Source organism: Heteronotia binoei, chromosome 7 (assembly GCF_032191835.1).
Source record: "Heteronotia binoei isolate CCM8104 ecotype False Entrance Well chromosome 7, APGP_CSIRO_Hbin_v1, whole genome shotgun sequence".
In the NCBI taxonomy this organism is placed as follows: Eukaryota; Metazoa; Chordata; class Lepidosauria; order Squamata; family Gekkonidae; genus Heteronotia; species Heteronotia binoei.
In genome coordinates this window covers 128,376,208-128,385,455 of record NC_083229.1, presented here as the reverse complement: position 1 = coordinate 128,385,455, position 9,248 = coordinate 128,376,208, and positions in this window count along the sequence as shown.

Genomic DNA, 9,248 nt, shown 5'->3' with positions numbered 1-9,248 from the left:
TCGTACTTAACCTCTCATCTCGGGCCACACCCACACAGGAAATAGGAAGCGCAAATGAAAGCACAGCTCAGAGGTTGCAGCTGGCAGCCATATTCCTACCAGCCTGCTCTCCCTGCCCACCGTCCCTGCGGTCTGCACCCACAGATGTCCCTCCCCATTGCCCTCTTTCTCTTACAGTCTAGTCCTACAAAGAATTCCATGCTTCTAAGCCAACAGAAACTAGTGGGATGTAGAAAGGTGTAGCTCTGCTTAGAATGGCAATGTGACACATTGAGATCTGGAAGGATGAGAAAAGATTCTGGGATGGGGCAAGTTTTCAGGCTCCGGGATGGCTAGAGATGCAGGGAGATTCAGGCAGGGCTGGTGCTAGGGCTTTTGGTGCTCTAGACGAGCTGCCCACTAGCATCCCCCAACCCCAACATTTACAATGGAGAAATGAAGACATTTAAAACTATTTACATTTTAATTTACAGTTTTTATTTTATTTTATTTTTTAATTGTGAAATTAAGCAATAAAAATTGTGAGAATATTATTTGATCCTTTTAGCTGGAGGTGCCAGGGCCAAGACCTTCACATGGCGATTTCTACTAGATCCTTTTAGCTGGAGGTGCCAGGGCCAAGACCTTCACATGGCCATTTCTACTAGATCCTTTTAGCTGGAGGTGCCAGGGCCAAGACCTTCACATGGCCATTTCTACTAGATCCTTTTAGCTGGAGATGCCAGGGACAAGACCTTCACATGGCCATTTCTACTAGATCCTTTTAACTGGAGATGCCAGGGACAAGACCTTCACATGGCCATTTCTACTAGATCCTTTTAGCTGGAGTTGCCAGGGCCAAGACCTTCGCATGACCATTTCTACTAGATCCTTTTAGCTGGAGTTGCCAGGGCCAAGACCTTCGCATGACCATTTCTACTAGATCCTTTTAGCTGGAGTTGCCAGGGCCAAGACCTTCGCATGACCATTTCTACTAGATCCTTTTAACTGGAGGTGCCAGGGACAAGACCTTCACATGACCATTTCTACTAGATCCTTTTAGCTGGAGTTGCCAGGGCCAAGACCTTCGCATGACCATTTCTACTAGATCCTTTTAGCTGGAGTTGCCAGGGACAAGACCTTCGCATGACCATTTCTACTAGATCCTTTTAACTGGAGGTGCCAGGGACAAGACCTTCGCATGACCATTTCTACTAGATCCTTTTAGCTGGAGGTGCCAGGGACAAGACCTTCGCATGACCATTTCTACTAGATCCTTTTAGCTGGAGTTGCCAGGGCCAAGACCTTCGCATGACCATTTCTACTAGATCCTTTTAGCTGGAAGTGCCAGGGCAAAGACCTTCTCATGGCCATTTCTACCAGATCCTTTTAGCTGGAGGTGCCAGGGCCAAGACCTTCACATGGCCATTTCTATTTGATCCTTTTAGCTGGAGGTGCCAGGGACAAGACCTTCACATGACCATTTCTACTTGATCCTTTTAGCTGGAGGTGCCAGGGACAAGACCTTCACATGACCATTTCTACTTGATCCTTTTAGCTGGAGGTGCCAGGGCCAAGACTTTCACATGGCCATTTCTACTAGATCCTTTTAGCTGGAGGTGCCAGGGACAAGACCTTCACATGACCATTTCTACTTGATTCTTTTAGCTGGAGGTGCCAGGGCCAAGACCTTCACATGGCCATTTCTACTAGATCCTTTTAACTGGAGGTGCCAGGGACAAGACCTTCACATGACCATTTCTACTTGATTCTTTTAGCTGGAGGTGCCAGGGCCAAGACCTTCACATGGCCATTTCTACTAGATCCTTTTAACTGGAGGTGCCAGGGACAAGACCTTGCACATGTGAGAAAGATGCTCTACCACTGAGCTGAGGCTCCCACCCCATGGCTCTGTAAAAGTAGAGTAGGAAGGACGAGTGGCAGCAGACAACGTCAACAGGAGCCAGTTTTTAGAAACTGTAATTGGCTCTTCTTCAGCTTTTACAATGGGTTAATTTATCCCTGTCGGGCTTCGAGGATCACACATGTGCAGGCACTGTCTGCTTTCGTGTTTCCTGTGTCTGTAACAGACCAGGGGAATGTGAAACCGTCTGGGCAGCATCTGCGTTTCATGGAGTCTGCTTTCCATTGGGGAAGGCAGGCTCCATGGAACACACATGCTGTGCATGGAGAGAAGGGCACCTCGTGTTACCTCCTAGGCCAGGCAACACCCTAGGCTGCTGCCAACTTGACGTACTCCCATGCACCAGCCATGGATCCAGGCTGGGAAACCCCTGGAGATTTGGGGGTGAAGCCTGAGGAGGACAGAGACCTCAGGGGGCACAACATCATAGAGGCCAACCTCCAGCTCTTCCATTTCCCCCAGGGAAACTGATCTCTGTAATCAGGGAATGAGCTGTAATTCCTGGGGATCCCCAGGTCCCACCTGGAAGCTGGCATCCCTAACTGGATGGCCCATGTGGTGTATTGAGTCGACTATAGATACTGCTACTGTGCCACTGGGGTGGGAAGGAAACTTTCTCTTCTTTTCTTTACCAGTCAGCATAGGGTTGCCAAGTCCAATTTAAGAAATATCTGGGGACTTTGGGGGTGTAGCCAGGAGACTTTGGGGGTGGAGCCAGGAGACATTGGGGTGGAACCAAGATCAAGGCTGTGACAAGCATAACTGAACTCCAAAGGGAGTTCTGGCTGTCACATTTAAAGGGACGGCACACCTTTTCAATGCCTTCCTTCCATAGGAAGTAATGAAGGATAGAGGCACCTTCTTTGGGGGCTCATAGAATTGTACCCCCTGGTCCAATCGTTTTGAAACTTGGGGGGTATTTTGGGAAGAGGCACTAGATGCTGTACTGAAAATTTGGTGCCTCTACCTCAAAAAACAGCCCCCCCCCGAGCCCCAGATACCCGTGGATCAATTCTGCATTATTTTCTATGGGAATAAATCTCCATAGGGAATAACAGAGATCCCAGCAGACATTTCCCTCCCCCCCCCCGCTTTCTGACGACCCTGAAGTGGGGGGAGGGCCTCCAAATCGGGGGATCCCCTGCCCCCACCTGGGGATTGGCAACCCTAAGTCATCAGCTGGAGGCACTGATGGAACTACCAGGGCTGCATCTGTGGCCCTGCTTCGGCACAAGTTCCAGAATGAGCAGTGGAATTTGGTGCCAGAGGATGACATCATCGCCTTCATCCACACTCCGGGAACTAGTAGCCCCTCCACATGTGCTCACATCGTGGGGTTGCCAGGGACTCTCTGGTCACTGGTGGGGGAGGGTAGCCGTGTTGAGAAACTCCCAGAGATTTGTGGGTGGAGCCTGGGGAGGAGAAGGTTCTCCTAGAGTACAAGGCCATTGAGTCTACTCTCCCGAGCAGCCATTTCCTCCAGGGGGACTGATCTATTTCCCCTGAAGATCAGTTGCAATCCCCGGAGATCTTGAGCCATGTTTGTTAGTTATTTTTGCATGGCTTGTTCTTGCTTCATACCCCGTGGAGCAGGGGTGGCCACGCTGTGGCTTTGGAGCCACGCGTGGCTCTTTCACACATATCGTGTGGCTCGTGAAGCCCCCACTGCCCCATTGGCCGGCCTGGGGAAGGCATTTCTCTCTTTACATCACTTGTCCCAGCAGCTTGGAGAATGCATTTAATGTTAAAATTGATTTCTTTCCACCTCTCCATTTATTTTCCTTCCTTCCTTCCTTCCTTCCTTCCTTCCTTCCTTCCTTCCTTCCTTCCTTCCTTCCTTCCTTCCTTCCTTCCTTCCTTCCTTCCTTCCTTCCTTCCTTCCTTCATCTCTCAAACACCTGACACTTATTCTATTTGGCTCTTACATTAAGCAAGTTGGGCCACCCCTGCCTTTAGGTTGGGAACCCTACCCAATTTTGATTCCACACACACTTCCATCATCATCATCATCATCATCATCATCATCATCATCATCATCATCATCATCATCATTATTATTATTATTTTCCTATGCAGGAGGATATCGTCACAACTACTAGGTTGCTTGAGCTATAGTTGAAGGTATAGAGGAAGAGTAATCACAATACTGAGACTGGTGCTGGTGGACGTATTGGTTCACAAGCGAGCCTGCAAACGTGTGAAAAAAGCAGCTGGCTTTTCAGAGCACAGAGCACGAGAATTCATTGGCAACTCATGAGGCTATACAACCCTAGAAGGACCTATTCGCCCAGCAGCAACCTGCAGCAGGAGATGAGCAAAGCTGCCAAGAATAGCAGAGGAAGACTTCTCATCCATTGACTCAGCAAGCATCTCCACTCCCAGGGTTTTTATGCCCACGTTAAAATAGATTCCCTTCCAATGGCATTGGCAGGGTCCCAGAGACACAAAGCAGAAATACAGAAAAGATAAGCAAAAGCTGTGTGCATTTCCTACTGTCACACAGGGAAAGAGAACTGAGTGGAGCTGTGAGAACAATGTGATTAGACCCAGGTGGGGTAACCATTGATTCTCTATGGCAGGGGTGGCCGAACTTGCTTAATGTAAGAGCCACATCGAATAAACATCAGGTGTTGGAGAGCCGCAAGACATGAACAAATATCACACACACGTCTTTATTACAATTCTTAATACTTTCTTTGAACAGAAAGATAAAGTGCGTATACATGCACGACCATGCTAGAAGGATGCCATGAGAGAAATACAAAGAAAGCACCTTTAAGATTAAAAAATGCTAACGTTTTAAGCGTATTGTAATAGCGTTTGTCTATGTCCTTTATAAAGTTTATATCTTTGCTACCTAGTCTTAAATAGGTGCACACGTGGCCCAGCTCAACCCAACATGATCCGGCCCAACAAGAAGGTCTCATTTATGTCAGATCCGGCCCTCATAACAAATGAGTTTGACATCCCTAAACAGGCTGGGACCATCTCACCTGTGGGATTGCCTCTCCCAGTATAACTCCCTCTCAGTTCCTTCGATCTTCAGGTTTTCTACAGATGCCTGGCCTGAGAATCGACTGCTTGCCAACTACCGGAGCAAGGACATTTTCAGTGATTGCCCCTTCTCTCTGGAATCCAGGGAAGTCTGTGCCGCATGGGATCCTCTAGCATTCCACAGGGCATGTTAGGCTGCCTTGTTTCATTCCACATTTGGCTAAGGTTATATCACCCTGACAACAAAAGTCCGTATAGTCAAAGTGATGGTATCCCCAGTAGTAATGTATGGCTGTGAGAGCTGGACCATAAGGAAGGCCGAGCGCAGAAGAATAGATGCTTTCAAGCTGTGGTGCTGGAGAAGACTCTTGAGAGTCCCTTGGACTGCCAGAAGTTCGAATCCGTCAGTTCTAAAAGAAATCAACCCAGACTGTTCCCTGGAAGGTCAGATGCTGAAGCTCAAATACTTTGGCTATCAAATGAGAAGGGAGCATTCACTGGAGAAAACCTTGATTCCGGGAAAGACAGAAGGCAAAAGAAGAAGGGGACAGCAAAAGATGAGATGGCTGGACAGAGTTACTGATATGACTAACATGAATTTGAGCAGACTTCGGAGGATGGTGGAAGACAGGAGGGCCTGGCGTGACTTGGTCCATGAGGCTGCAAAGAATTGGACTTGACTGTGCGACTGAACAACAACGAACAACAACAGAGAACTTATGACCTAGGTATCCATCTAGTCCAGCATTCCATGTTCTACAATGGCTAACCAAATGTTTTTGAGAAGCCAGCAAACATCACACCAAGGCTGCAGCAGCCCTCACAATGAATCTCAAGGAAGCGGCATTGAGACAATACACAGCCTTGACTTATGAGGTTGCATTCCAGCCTTTGCCCACTCTCTCAGGTGGACAGGGCAGTCCTCCACATTGTCTGTGCAATGACATTCCTGACTCATCTGTGCGACTGAACAACAACAACATGAACTGGGGATATGGCCAGTTGTTTTACGTCTCCAAGCAATGTGTCCTTTAATCATTTCAACGGTTTCCTATTGTTCTATTCATTGTTTTCATTTGTACGTATTGCATTTCTAAGTGTCTTTAAAATGCTGTAAGCTGCCCAAGTTCCCTCTGCAAGAAACAGTGAAAGGTATAAGTCAATTAAATAAATAACATCTTAAATTCAGGGGACAAATGTCGTCAGTTTCAATTTACAGATTTGGAATGCAACATTTATGGCATTAGCCCATAGCAGATGGGTAATGCTATGTTTTGGAATGCCTTTCTAGAAGACCGGTACCATTCGTAGTCTCCTGGAATGCAAACAACCCATTTTGTTGTTCGTATTTAACATACAATTAACAATGATTTAAATACAAGGGTCCCAATCAAGAAAAGAGAAGAGCTTCAGCCACTCTGCACAAAGACTTCTTCCTCTGGTCCCCCACCCAATCTACGTTTCATAATGAATTACAATCAGTTTTGAAATGGATGAAGTGATTTAATATAATAAGAAAATATTAAATTAGAGGGGGAAGGATGGCAAAAGGGAGCTTTTGGCGCAGGAATGAGATAGCAGGAGAAGATTAGCATTCAATTAGAGAACAATCCAAGACACGGTGGCCAAGTCCTTTGATTTATTCTTCCTGTAATTTGTGATTTCTTCTTTAAAGGACAAGTCTAAAAAAGTTCCCAGCCCATTTTCAACTAAAACGAGAAAGAAAAATGGCCAGGGGAGCTGTTTTTGAGCACCCCAACTTTGATGCCACAATTAAAAGCTGAAGACCATCCATCAACTAAGATAATTAAGGGGATGAAACACCTTCCTTACGAAGAAAGGTTAAAGAAGTTAGGGCTCTCCAGCTAGGAGCAATGACGACCGAGGGGTGATATGATAGAGACTTACAAATTTATACATGGAGTAGAGAAGGTCGAGAAAGAAGTACTTCCCTCCCTTTTTCACAATATAAGAACGCGTGGGCACTCTATGAAATTAATGAGCAGTAGCCTTAGAACAGATTGAAGAAGTAATTAATGTGTGGAATTCACTGCTACAAGACATGATGGTGAATACAAGCATAGAGGGCTTCCAAAGGAGATTGGATAAACATGGAGCAGAGGTCCATCAGTAGCTATTGGCCACAAGGTATAGATGGAACACAGTGTCTGGGGCAGTGATGTTGTGTATTCTTGGTGTTTGGGAAGCAACAACTTCTGGAGTTCAGGCCCCATTGGTGGACCTCCTGATGGCACCTGGGTTTTGGCCACAATGTGATATTAAATGTTATACTGGAAGGGCTATTGGCCTAATCTACATGGCTTCTCTTATGTTCACCAAACATCAGGTAGCTCAGGGACATCTTCAATGGGATCCCACCTGTACAGAAAGGAAAAGAAAAGGGAAAGAAGCTTTATGTTCATTACTAACTGTGAGATCTTGTGTGTGCCACTTCCTAACAAAGGAGGAACGACCACCAGAGTTTGGGCTGCAGAAACTGTACAGTTTATTAATCAACATCCCATTATCCTGGCATTTATTTATTTATTTATGTCAACTTCTAGTCCACCCTATCCTGTGAGCGGGCTCAGGGCAGATTACAGTGAACTTAGACAATAACAATAAGGAATAAAAATTAGAAGCAAATTTAAGCAGTTAAAATGATAAAATTACTCAATTTCAGATGGAGGACAACTAATCAGACCATAGTGTGATCAGAGCTGGCACTGATGATATCTCAATAGGCCCAATAAACTGCAAAAAAAGGAGGCCAGACTCAGTGTACTACGGGCGTCTGCTGCCTCACTCAAAGGCCTGGCTGAACAGCTCCGTTTTACAGCCCCTACAAAAAGGTAGTGGGTCAGAAGCAATTGTATAGTCCTGGGCCAGTATCCTGAGGCTGTGGTCAGGTGGCTGAGGGTTAACAAAAAAGAAGCTTAATCCAGACACGAAGGAGGTGGTGCTGTCTAAGAAGGCACAATATCTGGCTGGTAGAGATCTAAAGACTTAGATTTTATTTTTTTTATTTTTTTGGTAAATCAAGTTGAAAGCTTGGGGATGCTCTTGGTTCTGATCTTGCTGATGAATAGTTCGGCATTATTGCTAAGACCACCTTCTTTCATGTGGATCTTTCTCACAGGCTGGTCCATTATTTGAGTTCAGTAGACTCAGCCACATTGATCCATGTCACCATAACCTCCATATTGGACTACTGTAACCTGGTGCTGCCTTTGAAGATGTTTCCGAAGCTTCAGTTGGGGCAAAATGCAGCAGTGAGATTCCTCTCTGGAGTTAGTTGCTTGGAACACTGTTATATCAAATCCACGGGCTACCAAGTTGCCTCTGAGCCCAATTCAGTATCATGGTTATTACTCTTCATGGGCTAGGACTTCTTACTTATTCCACCACATCTTCTGGTACATTGCGATATACCAGTTATGCTCCTCAGGCAACCTTCTCCATGTGGGGCTCTTTCTTAGCACTGTACAGCAACAGGTAGGTTCCAGGGTTGAGAGCCTGTTTGGTGTAGTGGTTAAGTGTGCATACTCTTATCTGGGAGAACCGGGTTTGATTCCCCACTCCTTCACTTGCAGCTGCTGGTATGGCCATGGGTTAGCCATAGCTCTTACAGAGGTTATATTTGATAGGGTAACTTCTGTGAAAGCTCTCTCACCCCCACCCACCTCACAGGGTGTCTGTTGTGGGGGAAGAAGATAAAGGAGATTGTAAGCCACTCTGAGACTCTGATTCAGAGAGAAGGGCAGGGTATAAATCTGCAATTCTTCTTCTTTCTCTGTGGCTTGGTCCAGTTCTCTTGAGAAGGCCTTCCAGAGTAGATATGGGGGAAACTTTTCATGGCTATGTTTAGGAAGGTGCACAATATCCTTCTGTCCCGCCTTGGGACTCGGCTGGGGCAGGGGGGTTGGCCCCCCCATGACCACCCCCACGGCCGGGGTTGCTCCCCCCATGGTCACTCCCCCTGGCCGAGCCCTGCACCGACCCCACCACAAGCCAGCGCGGCACCCCCCTCAACCCCAACATGATCCGAGGAGCCTGGAGGACCAGGCGGCAGCCGTGCCAGACTCCGTGGCTCCCCGATGTGGGAGAAGCCGGCCGGCTGCCAGAGAAGAGCCGGGGCCAGCCCGCAACGGGCCGTCGAGAAGAGCCAAGGGCCAGCACGAAGGCCAGACGAGGGAACCGCCCCAGGACGCCAGAGTCTGGCGTCGGAGCTTTTGAAGAGGGGTGCGGCCAGCCCGGGGAGGGAGCGGGGAGAAAGGGGTGCGGCAGAAAGGGGAATAAAAGGAAGCCAGGCTAAAAGGTTGAGTAGGAAGAGAAGCAAATGAGACGGGGA